Source organism: Branchiostoma belcheri, unplaced genomic scaffold (genome assembly GCF_001625305.1).
Source record: "Branchiostoma belcheri isolate BF01 breed outbred unplaced genomic scaffold, Haploidv18h27 scaffold30, whole genome shotgun sequence".
Lineage (NCBI taxonomy): Eukaryota > Metazoa > Chordata > Leptocardii > Amphioxiformes > Branchiostomatidae > Branchiostoma > Branchiostoma belcheri.
The window spans coordinates 182296-198902 of NW_017803910.1; the positions used below are offsets into that span (position 1 = coordinate 182296).

At 40.6% G+C, this 16607-nt stretch overlaps 1 long non-coding RNA gene across 1 annotated transcript; it reads right to left on the reverse strand.

The window, feature by feature from the left end:
* Positions 1–14861: 14861 nt before the first annotated feature.
* LOC109474219 lies at positions 14862–16554 on the reverse strand. Its single transcript, XR_002140464.1, has 4 exons — positions 16424–16554; positions 15873–15988; positions 15420–15505; positions 14862–15092 (listed from the first exon to the last, which is right to left on the reverse strand). It is a non-coding gene; the product is annotated as an uncharacterized LOC109474219 (long non-coding RNA).
* Positions 16555–16607: the final 53 nt, after the last annotated feature.

The window sequence follows — 16607 nt, forward strand, 5'->3', positions numbered from 1 at the left end:
AGTTTCTATGACTACTTCAATTTCTGTGTGCGGTCCAACTTTCTGGGGGCACTTTGTTTCCTGTGGCTGATGACAAGACATTAATATAAGGCCAAAGCAAGTAATTTTTATGGATGACATCAGTGCGCGCATTAATTTTTGCCTAATTTTGGAGACAAAAAAACAAGAAATTTTGTTTTCTGAAAGTGGTCAACATGCCGAAACTGTGCAAAGATGTCTGTTGCCATGCCAGAAGGTGGATGGCAGATAACTATGAAGAGAGGAGACAAAAAAGCTTTGATTTAATGTTTTGTTTCTTACATTGATGCAGTGATATGTGATGCTGGCTGTGTATATGTGATGTTTCCACTGAATCAAAACCATTTGTACAATGATTAATTCAAAATCTTAAGATGTAGGAATTTTTATATATTTTTTTTGGCCCGCCTTTTTTTTTTCGCCCGCTCGCATTAGACTTGGAGTCTGCGGAGGATGTCATCCATAAAATTTACTTGCTGTGTCCTATTGATATTGTACTAGTCCATATTCACCATTACCTACAGTTCTATTTGTGTAAGTCAGTCTGTATTATAGCAATGAGACCATGCCTTTCTTGCTGTCTTGTGTCAACTCCTGCTTTAGACTTACGGGTATTTCTCATTCTAACAGGTGTGCTTCAGACCTGTTCTCATCAGATGAAACCTGACAAGACACCACAGGTGACAGTATCGAAGTGTCAGGTGAGAAAAATCTACATTCTTCACTTTTCTACCATTTAGTTATCAGTGTTACATCTTTCCCCTTTGCCCCAGACTAACATAACTTTCTACATAGTTAGGTGTGTCCTGAAGAGTAGCAGTGCAGTTGTACCTGTCTCCACAAGACGAGACCTGACAAGACACCACAAGTCACAGGGGATCAGGTAAGACAAATCTGCATTCCTCAGTTTTTCTACTTGTTATTAAGTGTTACACCTTTGCCCCAGACGAACTTTTCTTTCTGTCTACATAGTTAAGTGTATCCTGAAGAGTGGCAGGGCAGTTGTACCTGTCTCCACTAGATGAGACCTGACAAGACACCACAAGTGACAAGAGATCAGGTGAGATAAAACTGCATTCTACAGTTCCTCTATCAGTTATTGCATGTTACATCTTTGCCCCAGACGAACTTTTGTTTCTGTCTACTGGTATGAGAACCAGACCATGTGTGTAAGATGGGGTTCTACTTTGTCAACCCGGTTCACTGTCTCCAATGGGGTACGACAAGGCAGCCTTCTGTCGCATCATCTATTTAACATCTATATTGATGATCTGAGTATAAAACTGAAAAATGCCAGAGTTGGATGTCGCGTCGGCGGTTTTATTGTAAACCATCTGCTGTACGCCGATGATCTGTGTTTGATTTGCCCCAGTGTTAAATCCCTTTAGAAACTGGTTGGGATTTCTAAACATTTTGGTAAGGAAAATGATATTTTGTTTAACACAAATAAAACTTGTTGTATGTATTTTCCGAGCGCTGGCCTTCCACTCCAGCAGCCTCTGCCCGCCGTGAAAATTTATAATGTTGAGTTGAAATATGTGGATTCTTTTGTATATCTTGGTATTCATTTAAATGCGAAGTTAAGTGACAATGACTGTGTTCGAGTTGAAATTAGACGCCTATATCGCCATACTAATTGTATAAATCGTAAATTCTATCATTGTTCGCCCGTTGTGAAAAAGACTTTGTTTATGACCTACTGTTCTCAGTTGTTTGGAGTACAGTTATTGAACTCTGTTCATGCGAGTGTACTAGCTAAGTGTTGTGTTGCATAAAATAATTGCTTTCGTATCCTCAAGTTGCCAAGAGGTTGTAGTGCTAGTTCAATGTTTGTACACCTCTCGACCGATACATTCGATGCTAGACGCAGGAAATTGTGGTATTCCTTCATTAATAGACTCTACACCACCAACAATAGTATAATATGCTGTCTATTGAGGTCAGACTGTCAATTCAGGAATACATATTTTTAAAATGTATATAGATTGTTGTATGTTTAGCGTTTATGTGGTTCTATGTCTGTACTATGGGTTTTTTCCTGAAATCAAGTCATTCATGCATTCATTCATTCATTCTACATAGTTAGGTCATCATCATCATCATCTCCGTTACTGCCTAGCCCTACCATGTAGGATTATTGGCAGCCGTTACGCATTGATTAGTTACAATTGTGATCCAGTACATAAAACAAGGTAAAACAAGGATAAATGAGAAGGGAACATAAGACAACTGATTTTGTGTGTGCTAAAGACGGGACAAGTGCATTAGTGCGTTAGTAATATTTACATATATACAAGACATGATGGGGTGGCTCAATGCAGCAGGGTCCTCGCCAGTTCAGATTTGAACTGGGCAAGAGACCCCGCCTCCGCCGCACCAGGCTCAAGTTCATTCCATTCCCTGATGGTGCGGGGGAAGAACGAGAGCCTGTAGAAGTTGGTTCTGCTCGCGATGGCCTGCAATGTTTGAGTGTGATTGATGCGACGGGAGCATCGAGCCACCGGGACAATCCTGGTTGAGTGTGGGACGGAGACAGCGTTATGTATGATCTTATAAAGCATGACCTGGCGGGCGATCTTCCGGCGTACTTCCAGAGACTGCCAGCCCAGGTTTTGCAACATCGATGAAACAGAACTTGTACGTCTGTAGTCACTGCAGACAAAACGGGCAGCTCTACGCTGGACCATCTCCACCCTACTCACCTGGTCCTTGGTGTGGGGATCCCAGACACTACAGCCGTACTCTAAGGAGGGTCTTACAAGAGCCATGTAAGCTCTCTCCTTTGCCGCATTGCTTGAGATTCGTAGGCAGCGTCTCAGCATTCCTAAGGTTCTGTTTGCTTTCGCTGTAACTAGATCGACATGTCTGCCCCAGGTCAAGTTTGAGGAGATGGAAACACCGAGATATTTGGTGGTACTTACCTTGGTTAAAACGTGGTCATGGAGGGAATAAGGGAACGTTATTGGGTTCCTAGAAGAGGGGACGGTCATCACTTCACATTTAGATGGGTTGAAGGCCATCAACCACTCCTTCTCCCAACTACATATACTATCGATGTCATGCTGCAGTCTTTTACAGTCGTCTTCTTCCTTGATACTCATTTGCAGGATGCAATCGTCGGCGAAGAGCCTGACTTTAGCATGTGCAGCGTATTTAGGAAGGTCATTGATGTATGCTAGAAAGAGAATCGGACCCAGGACTGTACCCTGAGGTACGCCCGATGTTACAGGCACTGGGTCCGAACGCTCCCCGTCCAGCACTACAGTTTGTGAGCGGCCCTGCAGGAAATTCTGGATCCAGACAAGTGCCTTACCAGTAATGCCGTAAAACTGGAGTTTGTGTATCAGCCGTAGATGAGGGACCTTATCAAAGGCTTTAGCAAAATCCATAATGATAAGGTCCGTCTGGGTCCCGTTTTCCCTGTTGTGGGCCAAATCATCAATAAGAGATAGAAGCTGAGTTTCACATGACCTGCCGTGCCTAAATCCATGTTGGAGATCGTACAAGATGTTATTAGTATCAAAGTGGGACATCATAGAACTTGCTATGATGTGTTCCATGATTTTTGAACAGATACATGTTAAGGAAATAGGCCGGTAGTTGGCTGGGTCGAGACGATTGCCTTTCTTGTATATCGGGGCGATGTTAGCCTCCTTCCAGGCTTCTGGTACAGCTCCAGTGTCGAGACTTTTTTGAAAGATCACCTGGAGAAAGGGGCTCAATGTAGAACTGAGTTCTTTAAGGACACATGCGTGCACATGGTCCGGGCCACATGCTTTGTGAGGGTTTAGGTTTTCCAGCAGGGTTGTGATTCCGTTTGTAACGATGTTAATTTCTGGCATTAGTGGGTGAGGGCTTGGCCCCATGTTAGGCAGAGGGGCTTCTAGTGGTTCATTAGTGAAAACTGACTGAAATTGCTGGTTTAGTATATTTGCTTTGGCCTTTCCGTCCGAGATGAGCCTACCTTCGTTCTTAAGGTGAGATACTCCGGCTCTCTCGGACTTCAGGCTTTTCAAGAAGCTCCAGAATTTTTTGTTGACTTGTTTGCATGACGGAGACTTGCTTTGGTTAGAGTCAGTTGTGTCTGTATTTATGTCGAGTACTACTTCTTCGATGTATTTCCAGTAGCACTCTTTCATTTTCTTATTTATTTCTTTTTTGAACTGGTTGAGCTTTTCTTTTCTCTCAGTTGTGTTTACTCCTTTAGTCTTTCTGTAATAACGATCTCTTTTCCTCATCAGGCTCTTTAGTGGAGGAGTTATGTAAGGGAGATGTTTTGTTTAGGTGTATCCTGAAGAGTAGCAGTGCAGTTGTACCTGTCTCCACCAGATGAGACCTGACAAGATACCACAAGTGACAAGAGATCAGGTGAGAAAAAACTGCATTCTTCAGTTTCTCTATCCGTTATGACGTGTTACATCTGTGCCCCAGAGTAACTTTTGTTTCTGTCTACATAGTTAGGTGTATCCTGAAGAGTAGCAGTGCAGTTGTACCTGTCTCCACCAGATTAGACCTGACAAGACACCAGAAGTGACAAGAGATCAGGTGAGAAAAAACTGCATTCTTCACTTTCTCTATCAGTTATTACGTGTTTCCTCATTGCCCCAGAGTAACTTTTGTTTCTGTCTACATGGTTAGGTGTATCCTGAAGAGTAGCAGTGCAGTTGTACCTGTCTCCACCAGATGAGACCTGACAAGACACCACAGCTGACAGGATACAGAAGCATCAGGTGAGAGAAATCTGCATTCCTCACTTTTTGTCAGTTCTTCAGTGTTACTTTGTGTAACATCTTTGCCCTAGACTAACTTTTCTTTCTACATTAGGTGTATCCTGAAGAGCAGCAGTGCAGTTGTGTCCCTCTCCACCAGATGAATCCTGAGAAGACACCACAGGATACAGTAGCATCAGGTGAGAGAAATCTTTATTCGTCACTTTTTCTGTCAGTTATTTAGTGTTATATACCTCCAGTCTAACTCCTACATAGTTAGGTGTATTCTGAAGAGTATCAGTCATAGCTGCATCCTGAAAGCCAGATGTGCAGGGATTCTTTTCAGATTTGTGCATAACCACTCACTTTGTTATCATCTAAGGGAATTCTGAAAACCTTTCCAGACCAGTCTTTGAGTAAATTAAAACCCTTGTCCTGCTGTGCGCAACATATGTCGCGCGGCACATACAGTACCATCTATATAACACCCTGTGTAGGTACCATTTGGGGGTATTTCTCGTGCAACGCATCACACCGCAGCGAAACGCAACGAATGCGGAAGTAACTATGCCACTGCGGGGCAAAAAAATTGGGGGGTCTATGATCTAATTAAGACTTGAAAATATTGAAAAATATTGTGCCAGGAATGCCAGCAGGACAAGGGTTAAGGGTTTTAAGGTTGAGAATAAAGTTGAATGTGGTTTATAATTCTAGAAGCATTCTACATGTAACTGTAATAAACTTGCTTGTTGTGTGACAATTTCTTTTCATTGCTGTTTTCAAACCACTGACTTTTGTTTCTATGTCTTCAAGATGCGGATCCGGAGACCAGACTGAGCGGGAGGAAAAACCAGACTTTTATCGGCCGAGCTGTATGAAAGAAGATGGGGAGGTGTGAGTATGGTTTCTTTGTTAACACGAGACAACACACCACATGCCTTCAGGTGCACACACTAGCACTCACATTTCTCTCTTTTGTCGAGAGGAGCCATTAAACGTTTTGTCATAGCCAGCCATGTAAATTCCCCCAAAATTGTTGCTTTTGGACCTTACACTTAAATTCTCTGAACACGTAGTTGACTGAATTTTCTTGCCAAAGAAGTTATTATTGGCTGCTATATTGTTGTCCTGAATTCATGTTAAATGTCATTGAAAAATTCTTCATATTGTATAGTTGAAAGAGCCAAATTGCCCCAAAATTATCACTTGGGCCTTTACACGTAAAATCTCCAAACACTTTTTCCCCTCCCAAAAACTATTATTAGCCGGCCGCTTTAACTGTAGTCTGTGTAGATCACTGAAAATTCTTTGTATTGTGTAGTACTGTTGTGAATGTGCCAAATTGCCCCCAAATTGCTTGGATTTTCACATTTATCAATATGATAAAATCCCCAAATACGTTTTCCCAAAAAAACTTATATCCTAGCCGGCTACTTAAAATCCATGTCCCTAAAACACTCTTAGCTGGCCGTTTTAATTCTATATCACTAAAAGTAAAAAAATCTTCATATTGTGTAGTTGAATGAGCCAAATTGCCCCCAAAATTGTCACTTGGACCTTTACACTTCATAAAATCACCGAACACGTTTTCCTGCCAAAAACTTAGTATCCTATCCAGCCGCTTAAAATCCACGTCACTGAAAAATTCATTTTTTGTAGTTGTGCCAAATTGCCCCAACATTATCGCTTGGACCTTTACACTTAAACTTTCCCACCTGAAAACTATCTTAGCTGGCCACTTGTATGTCACTGAAAATTCTCGCTTGGACTGTTCCCGCCACAACTGATTAGGACCCTCACCTGTCTAATTAATTGGATTAAAATTTTCCCGCCAAAAAACTTAGTATATACAGCACTCTAACCTTGAACTTGTGCCCCCCTCCCCACTCTTCCTGCCCACCTCCCACAACTCAGAGTATGTTAGTTGCACTGTTCTCGCACATGTAGTCGCTACACAAACACTTGGTTTATCGAGTGCAGTTTTTCCACCACTTAGACTTTAGAATAATCTCTCGCTCTCCTGGTCGGTCAATGCACTAAGTGTACTCCCCGTGGGATGTCTTTCCGGAGACATTGATGCTTCGACACATCAGTATACCAGTGCAATTGACTGACCAGGAGAGCCGGAGATTATTCTAAAGTCTAAGTGGTGGAAAAACTGCACTCGATAAACGAAGTGTTTGTGTAGCAGAGTGTGGTGACTACATGTGCGAGGAAGTCGAGAGAACAGTGCAACTAACATACTGAGTTGTGGGAGGTGGGCAGGAAGAGTGAGGAGGGGGGCACAAGTTCAAGGTTAGAGTGCTGTATATACTAAGTTTTTTGGCGGGAAAATTTTAATCCAATTAATTAGACAGGTGAGGGTCGTAATCAGTTGTGGCGGGAACAGTGTAAAGGTCCAAGCAACAATTTTTGGGCATGTTCAACTACGCAATACGATTTTTTCAGTGATGTACAATTAAAGCAGCCAGCTAAGATAGTTTTCAGGTGGAAAAACATGTTTGGAGGTTGTAAGTGTGAAGGTCCAGGTGATAAGTTTGGGGCAATTTGGCACATGCAAGTACACAACATGAAGATTTTTTTTTAGCGATGAGGATTTTAAGCGTCTGGCTTAGATAAGTTTAAGTGTAAAGGTCCGAGCAATAATTTTGGGGCAGAGTGAACTGGACAGAGTTTTCAGGAGATTTTTAAGTGTCAAGGTGCAAGAGACATTTTTGGGGCAATTTGGCTCATTCGTATACGCAATATGAAAATTTTTAAGCAATGAGGATTTTCAGCGGCTGGCTAAGGTAAGTTTTTGGCAGGAAAACGTATTCGGAGATTTTGTTATAAAGGTCCGAGCAATAACTTTGGGGCAAGTTGGCACATTAAACTACACAATACGAAGAATTTTCAGTGACGTACAATTAAAGTGGCGACCAGCTAAGATAGTTTTCAGGCGGAAAAACGTGTTCGGAGAAAAAGGTCCAGGCAATAATTTTGGGGCAATTTGGCTCATTCAACTACACAATATGAAACATTTTAGTGACATGGGTTTAAAGCGGCTGGCTAAGATAGTTTGGGGGCGGCAAACGTGTTCGGGGATTCAAGGTCCAGGCAATAATTTTGGGGCAGTTTGGCACATTTAACATTTTAATTCAGTGTAAAGGTCCAATTAGCGCCAATTTTTCAGTGATACTGGCTGCGGCTACGAAAAACGTTCAATGGCTCCTCACAGGAAAAAGGCATGCAGACGGAGTAGAGTAGAGTAGAGTAGAGTAGAGTAGAGTGAACTGGGCAAAAGAGAGCAATGTGAGTGCAGTGTGTGCACCTGACAGCATGTGGAGTGTTGTCTCGTGTTAATAAAGAAACCATACTCACACCTCCCCATCTTCTTTCATACAGCTCAGCCGATGAAAGTCTGGTTCTTCCTCCCGATCAGTCTGGTCTCCAGGTCTGCATCTTGAAGACATAGAAACAAAAGTCAGTGGATTGAAAACAGCAATGAAAAGAAATTATGTCATACAACATTCAACAAGCAAGTTTATGACAGTTATATGTAGAATGCTGCTAAAATCATAAACCACATTTCACTTTGAACCCTGAATTTACTCAAAGGTTTTCAGGAGTCTCCTAACTAGTAACATAATAAGTGCTTATGCACAAATCTGAAAAGAATCCCTGCACATCTGGCTATTATGATGCAGCTCTGACTATTACTCTTCAGGATACACCTAACTAAAATATAGTATGTAGGAGTTGGACTGGAGGTATATAACACTAAATAACTAATAGAAAAAGTAACGAATGCAGATTTCTCTCACCTGATACTCCTGCATCTTGTGGCATCTTGTGGCATCTTGTCAGGATTCATCTGGTGGAGACAGGTACAACTGCACTGCTACTCTTCAGGACAGCTAATGTAGAAAGAAAAGTTAGTCTGGGGCAAAGATGTTACACACAGTAACACTGAAGTACCGACAGAAAATGAGGAATGCAGATTTCTCTCACCTGATGCTCCTGTATCCTGTCAGCTGTGGTGTCTTGTCAGGTCTCATCAGTTGGAGACAGGTAAAACTGCACTGCTACTCTTCAGGATACACCTAACTATCTAGGAAGAGTATGTTAGTCTGGGGTAGAGATGTAACACTGAATAACTGGTAGAAAAGTGAAGAATGCAGATTTCGAACACCTAATACTCCTGTGACATGTGTTGTCTTATCAAGTTTAATCTGTTGAAAACAAGTACAACTGCACTGCTACTCTTCAGATTACATGTGCACCTAGTTATTCTTCTGGAGAAAAAACATTATAACTGAAGAATGCAGATTTTTCTCACCTGGTATTCAGTCACTTGAGGTGTCTTGTCAGATCTCATCTGGTGTAGACAGGTACAACTACATTGCTACAGAGTAACTCTTCAGGATACACCTAACTATGTAGATGGTTATGTTAGTCTGGGGTAAAGATGTAACACTAATATCTAAATGGTACAAAAGTGAAGAATGCAGATTTTTCTCTTCTTACACTTCGATTCTGTCACCTTTGGTGTCTTTTCAGGTCTCATTTGAAGCACACCTGTTAGAATGAGAAATACCAGTAAGTCTAAAGCAGGAGTTTACACAAGCCACCAAGAACGGCATGCTCCCATTGCTATAACACAGACTGACTTACACAGAAGTCAATGTTGAGATTAGTAGAGTGGAGTAGTTGTTTGGAGCCAACTCAGCATTGCTCAACATGCCTCCCACTCTACCCAGCAGTTGGACAACTTCAGAGGAAACAGTACTGTAGGTAATGATGGCTATGGACCAGTACACTATCATGTACATGTAGTACCCAAATTGTTTTGTAGCTTAAGCAATGATGTACATTAATTTAAGGGGACAAACCTTAATGAACAAGAGATTAGGCTACAAATCAAGGAAACTGAGATGCTTCAACTGATCCGGACAGACACAATTTCCAATCTCTGTAATGTATCAGAGCCAATCCTGCTTTCCTCTATCAGCCAGAATCCTCCTCAATGGATAAAAGGACCAAATCCATGTACTGTGATAATGATAATCCCTACATTATAAAATAGGATTGTGTGTATAATATAATACGAAACTGAGTAGAAATTTCACCAAAGACTGTACGCAAAATATATAGTGTTTCAGCATATTCTACGAAGTCTCTAATAAAAGATTTAAGGCTTAAATAAAATCGTTAAACCGTAACAGGAGTTGTCATGCTTTTGTCATACAATTTTAATGTGTAATAAGGTGTGTTTTTCTCTGACTTATGTTCCATCTCAATGTCAGTCAATTGAGCTCAGAGTCAGATAGTGAATAGCTCAGTTTACGTTTTTCAAGTTACCAGCATTTACAATTGCAACAAGAGAGCCTTGGCTGGCACTTACAGATACAATGTACCCTTAATAAGTACCCTTAGGCTATAATTTTTTTTATATAATTCTGCATATAATATTTTTATATAATATATAATTAAGCATCTGGCATTGAAGAACAATTAAGGTGCTATGGAGAGGGTAGATTCAGGTTGACCTACAAATGTACTGCGGAGCATTCCTTCCTAGAACTATCGCAGAGTGGAACTCACTGTCACCAAGTACAGTAGGGGCATTGTCAATAGATAGCTTTAAACAATGTCTAGAGCTAGAAGTTCAAGGGTTAGGTGTAACAAGTCGATCGGTGTAATATAGCCAGCTACCGCCGCGCCGCGTGCCTGCGAAGCTGGTGTGTTACGCCGAAAGGCGGTTATACAGGCTATACAGATACAGATACAGACAGATAATATATGAAAACAAAAAATGTCCTTGTCCAAATAAAGAGTAGCGCAGACTGGAATTCTATGGCTCCTACTTATGCCTCGTCATTCTACTCTACTATAGAAAGACATTACGATGACTTTGGTTTAAAAAAACATGAACAGGTACATGTACTGTTTCTATGATTATAAAAGCACTGTACAATGTAGGTGTTGATAACATCAACCAAATACAGATCCAAGAATTTAGTTCACACTTCTTGAATACAATCAACAGCAAATTTAAGCATCTTGCCCCAGTTACTGCAGATATTAACAGCACAAAAAGCTCTCCATCACTACTGACCACATATTATAATTTATCGATCGATTAATTTTAGGGAACTGCTATTTTCATCTGGAGTTTCCACGACTGATATTAAAGGGAAATAAACAAGCTTTTTAATGATACATGTATATGAAAAAAAGGGGTACAGAGATTCTTTTGTACTCTAGACCAAATTGATTTCTAGTATCAAAAAACGTTCCTTTATCTAGAACAACGTCCCTCTGACGAAGACATCAGATCTCCGACCTCTAGTTTCTTATGATAACAGTTTAATTTTACGTCATGCTAAGAGCTAATTTCTTGTCTTACCTCGAAAGAACGTAACGAGTGTTTTTCAGCACCACGCCGCAATTTGCAGTCGCCATTTTCGTCACCAGTCTCCAAACTCCGCCCGCGAGCGCCAGGAAAAATACGCATTTTCTCCCTTTAAACATCCAAGGAACGGCACACATCTAACATGGAAACGTCCAGACGATATACTGTATACTTTACACGGATAATTTGCGGGGGAAAAAAGCCGAAAATGTACCTCAAATGTTGGAGAGAATTCGCACACAAAACGCCGCGCCGCACACTTGGGAGACCCCAAGCCCAAGTGTCAAAGGTTATGGAACTTCAGCCGACGCACACAGGCGGGACAAGTATCCAAGCGCAAATTTACGCCGACTGAACACGCACCATAATTAAACTTTTACAGTCTCAAAACTGACGCATTCCTCTAAAATTTACCACAGGTGCCATCTCGAAGCCATTCACAGAACAGTCTCTGCACTTTTCTCTATTATTGTGCAGCACTACTTTGTGCCCGGACTACTTTTGAGGGGTTCGCCCATAAATACTGTGTTGTGCGGCCTTAGCGTGGAGCTGTCCTTGGTGCTGAACTCACCATCAATTCCATGTATTAAGTATTGGAGCATGTATTAAGTATTGCAGCTTGTTTGACACAACAGTACACCCATGGAAAAGCGAGGGATTGATGTATTTTAGTACATGTATATACAGTATATAGTACATTGAAGCCTGTATATCAACAAGATGTACATTTCATCAAGTTTTATACATGTTCTGAGGATTAACACAAAGGAACAACAGGGTTTACGGAAAACCAGGTACCGGCCAGGCCAGGCTACCACAGTATCAGGTATCATTTCTTGCTTAACAAGGTTATAATGTAAAATGCCAATACCAATGCAAGTCAGTCAACATTATAATTCTATATCGTATGCCTGTAATGTTTGTATGTAAATCATGAATTGGAAAAAAATGTGAAAATGTAGGAATGTTGTTATTTTTAGCCAGCCTTGTTTTTTTGCCCTATCGCATTAGATTTGAATTCTGCTGAGGATGCCATCCATGAAATTTACTTGCTATGGCCTAAGTGTAAAAAGAATAATGAAATCATTGTTATAACACTTTTCTTAAGAAATACAACATAATTAGTTTTTTGCTGCACCCAATTTTTTGTGTGCATCCGCTTTTTCAGGTTGGGTGCACCAGCGCACCTATTCCCAAAAATGAATTTCGAGCCCTGCTACCTGAGGAAATACAATCAACAGCAAAAACATCTCGCCCCAGTTACTGCAGATATCAACAGCACAAAAAGCTCTCCATCACTACTGACCACATATTATAATTTATCGATCAATTAATTTTAGGGAACAGCTATTTTTATCTGGAGTTTCCACGACTGATATTAAAGGGAAATAAACAAGTTTTTAAATGATATATACAAAGCAAGCCTTGCGCTACGTTCATGTCATAAGCGACTTATACTCGAGTATTTGGCGGATTCAATTATGCACACGTGCACATTCCAACGGGTGTTTTTGAACCACGTGGAGACAAACAAAAGACAGTTTTGCTAGAGTGTTCTTTCATTGCAATAGAAACTTAAAACGTATAGATGATAATAAAGACATACGCATTTGTTACTCAACAAGAACACAACACATGGAAAATGGGCAAAACGGGGAAAAATGACCGTTTCCAAACATGTCTTATATCAGGAATGGTCGCTCAGAATTTACAGAGCTTCTCTATTTCCTATAAAGCATACAACTTAACAACTTTTTCTGAGTTGCGAGGGAATAATTCAGCAAAATATTAATTGGTATTTATTTAATATTAAACGTACCTCCAAAGACAAGGGATGTCGTCTCCGAACCACGCCGCTCTTCCCATGCCAAACTGCACCTCGCCATTTTGGTTTCTTCTCCAAAATTGACGTCAATAAATCCGCATTTTCTCCTCCAAAACGGCATGAATTGACCATGAAAACTTTCAAACCTCCTGTTGCACTCTTTACAAAGGTATTCTACCAACAAAGACTCGCAAAAGTACCCGGAAAGTTACAAAAAATTATTCCAAAGCATCCCCGTCGGTTGAACGAACAGCCATCTTGAATGGACCATACCAAATGTGTTATGCACAGGTGTTCGAAACAGCCCTATCGAATTAATATGAAGCTGTTAATCTTATTACGAAGACAACTTCAATCTTAGAAAGACTTTTTATAGGGCTTAAAAATCCACTATGTCTGATATTGTAAGCCTCTGTATTAAACGAAACCTTTTTGGCCCATTTTCGTTCTCTAAACTCATTCATTTTCGTGGTAACATTTACTTCCGCGGCAGCAAAAAGACGGATTTTTTTGAGGTGTTTGAAGTTCGTGGTTAAAATATGTATTTCCTTTGTTCTGAAAACCATCCACAAACAGGTAGACACAGCTGTCTTAGCGCCGACACACACAGGACAACACACAATTCACACACAGAACAACACACCTATCCTATCGTTTGTGCTGAACACCATCCAATTTTAGTAAAGCACAATCATAAGCTAGCCACAAAATAAAATCTTCGTGGCCATTTGAGGCAAACTGGGTTAACTCAAAAGGACAAGAACGAGAACGAAGGAGTAACACATTATATTCAAAAGCCATTCTGTCTTTAAGGTACTAAACAAGAAAATGCCGCCTTACTTGTCTGAAATGTGTAAGTGGATGCCACCCCCAATGTTGAACAGACGGACGAGGTTAGCTGTAAACCAGTTAGCAAATTGGGACCCTCACATGCTGGTTGTTCCACCGGCAAACATTAACACATACAAAGGGAGCCTGCAGTACCAGGGTCCAGTGCTGTGGAACCAGCTCTCAATAGAACAGAGAAAGCTCCGAACTGTAACGGCCTTCAAAAACTCATTGTAATTATATTGTATTTGTACTGCTGTATGGCTATTATGTGCTATGTTATGTGCTATGTACTGTGTTGTTATCATTGTATTGTTTCTGCATTTTTATTGTACCCAGATCTACCTGAAAAACAGGTCAAATGACCTGAGTGTATCTTCTGGTTAAATAAATAAACTGAAACTGATTCTTTTTGGAAATGGACGAAAATTGATGCGCGAGCGGATGTCATATTTATGATTAAGTCAGTGTGGCCTTAACAGGTGGGATTTATCGATGACGGTAAGTCTGGTTATGCTTACTTAAATCTTGCTGTAGGGATCTTTAGTATCTGTCAGTTAATTAAGAGGATAACTCTTGTTAAGATGAGCAGATGTTCATGAGTTTAGTCGACTAGTATGACTTTTCTGGAAACGGCCGTGACCGGTACGGCAGATAATGCTCTAATTGGGTATAAATATAATTATATACTCCTGTTTTGTAAACTACGAAAATATTCCAAGCGCCACACAGCCCAGCTGTGACATAGGTCTCGGCGTCTTCACGTAACTTTATAATGTCCGGAAAGACTTTTCCGTCTACTAAACCAGTTTAAGGCCACAGCAAGAACATTTTATGGATGGCATCCTCATGTCTAACAACATAAACAAATCTGGAAATTTGAGACTCTTTTGTTGGCGAAATACGTTTTTGAAAAGGGCATTCTAAAATTAGGCGAGGTAGGAGATGTAATGCCAGAGGGGTTTATTTTTCGCTCTATTTTCAACACTGTGTTAATAATGTTTACAGTAAGGTTTGTTTAAAGTATAAGTTAAACTATATGCTTATGTGAGACAAGAAACATTTCAACACAGTAACATTTATGCTGCTCAACTTTATTTATTCATCTTTATTGTGCGTCTTCATAGTTGTGCGTGTTTCTGAGGTCTTCCACTTGAGACAACGGAAAACGTTGTCACTCACTCTTACTTTCTGACGTGTGTCACTACTAAGAACTAATGTCTACTTATTGTCATAAACGTTCATTTCTTTTTGTCCATGCGCTTTTTTAATGTTTTTTGTCCATGCTCGTCCTGTTACGGTTGCACGTTGCTTTCTCCTGTGGCAACAAAAAAAAAAATGAAAACAAGACTTAGTTTTTATCAACATAAACAAATTACCCCAAATATATTTCCGATTAAGTGATGGAAACGGTTGATATAATTTTTTTCATACATATCAAGTTAGTTATTTGCAGAATGTTAATGCTAAATTAAAGCTTATTGTAATCTTCTTACTTGCATTTTTCCATCTCTTTGATAACACATTATCGAATTTTGTTTGTGGTGTGTGTGTTTGAGGTTTCCGTAACTCCCATCATTTTAATAAAGGTACAAAATGGGTGGAAGAAGGTGTTAAAAAAGACGACACTGAAAATGATCCCTACCTTGACAGGTGAGACACTGGCACTCCGCAATGTTGGGGAGAATGGTGTCCTCAGTCTCCCCATTATCACACTGCATTGTCACGAATCTGGGAAAATAAAGAATAAAATATTAGAAGAAAATCAACATGTTTTTACCATGTATGTAACGTGGAAGTTGTTAACGAATCTACCTAGAAGATCTTGCATGATATAAAATAACTGTCAGGCGTGAGGGTATTAGGTGCTTGACAAATTAATGCAGACACAGCGTAACAATCTGGAAGGAGCAAGTTATCGTCGGCGTCTGTATTAATACGTACTTTGTCTTCATTCATATGGCTGTATCTGTACAGTTATTATTTAATACAAGAAGGCTACCGGTGTGGTAATGCACAACACAAATGCATCTAAATGATTCAAGAGTCTTTTTCTACATCTCCGTTGACGTATTTATAAAAAAAGGTACGAAATAACCTGATAGGCTGCATCTCATCCAGGATGTAGGTACAACACTCGCACACCGTCTCGAAGTAAGGATCAAAGGACAGCAGCTGGGTGTAGGAGTCGCACATTCCGGAGCAGAACTGGACCTGGGGGGGGTGCAAGTTCAAGTTGAATATAACGTCCAGGACGAAAGTATTGCATTGACTTCCTCCTCCCGAAAATAGTTTCATCGTGTTGGTAAAGTATAGGATACAAGGGCTTTCTTTTACACAACTAAAAGTTCCTACCTTGCTTATGTTTCGGTGTCTATCAGAGCGCCACCTACATCGGCTACATATAGCGGCGAGAAGCAGAACTCCAGTCAGAAGCTCTGAAGAAGGTGTCTAATAGACACCGAAACGTAAGCAAGGACTTTTGATTGTGTAAAAGAAAACCCTTATATCCTGACTTCCTCCTCGTTTTATGTCATTCCTCCATCTCAGCATCGTTTCTTTAACCAACGAATCAAAATGGTCTGGTGTAGTTCAGAAAAATTGGTGTCTTAAGATGGAGAAAATGCGTCGTAGACTGTCCTTATTTACCTCCACGTTCTCGGCCCGACAGGAGTCGGACGTGAGGTTTCTGATGTCCTGTTTCTTTTCGCACGGAGACACTTCTGCAGTAGTGGTGGGGAGGGGCGTGGTCGGCGCCGGGGTAGGAGTGGTCGGGGGAGGGGTCGTAGCTGTGACGGAAGAAAACAGAAGAAAATGCGTTAATGTCACATTC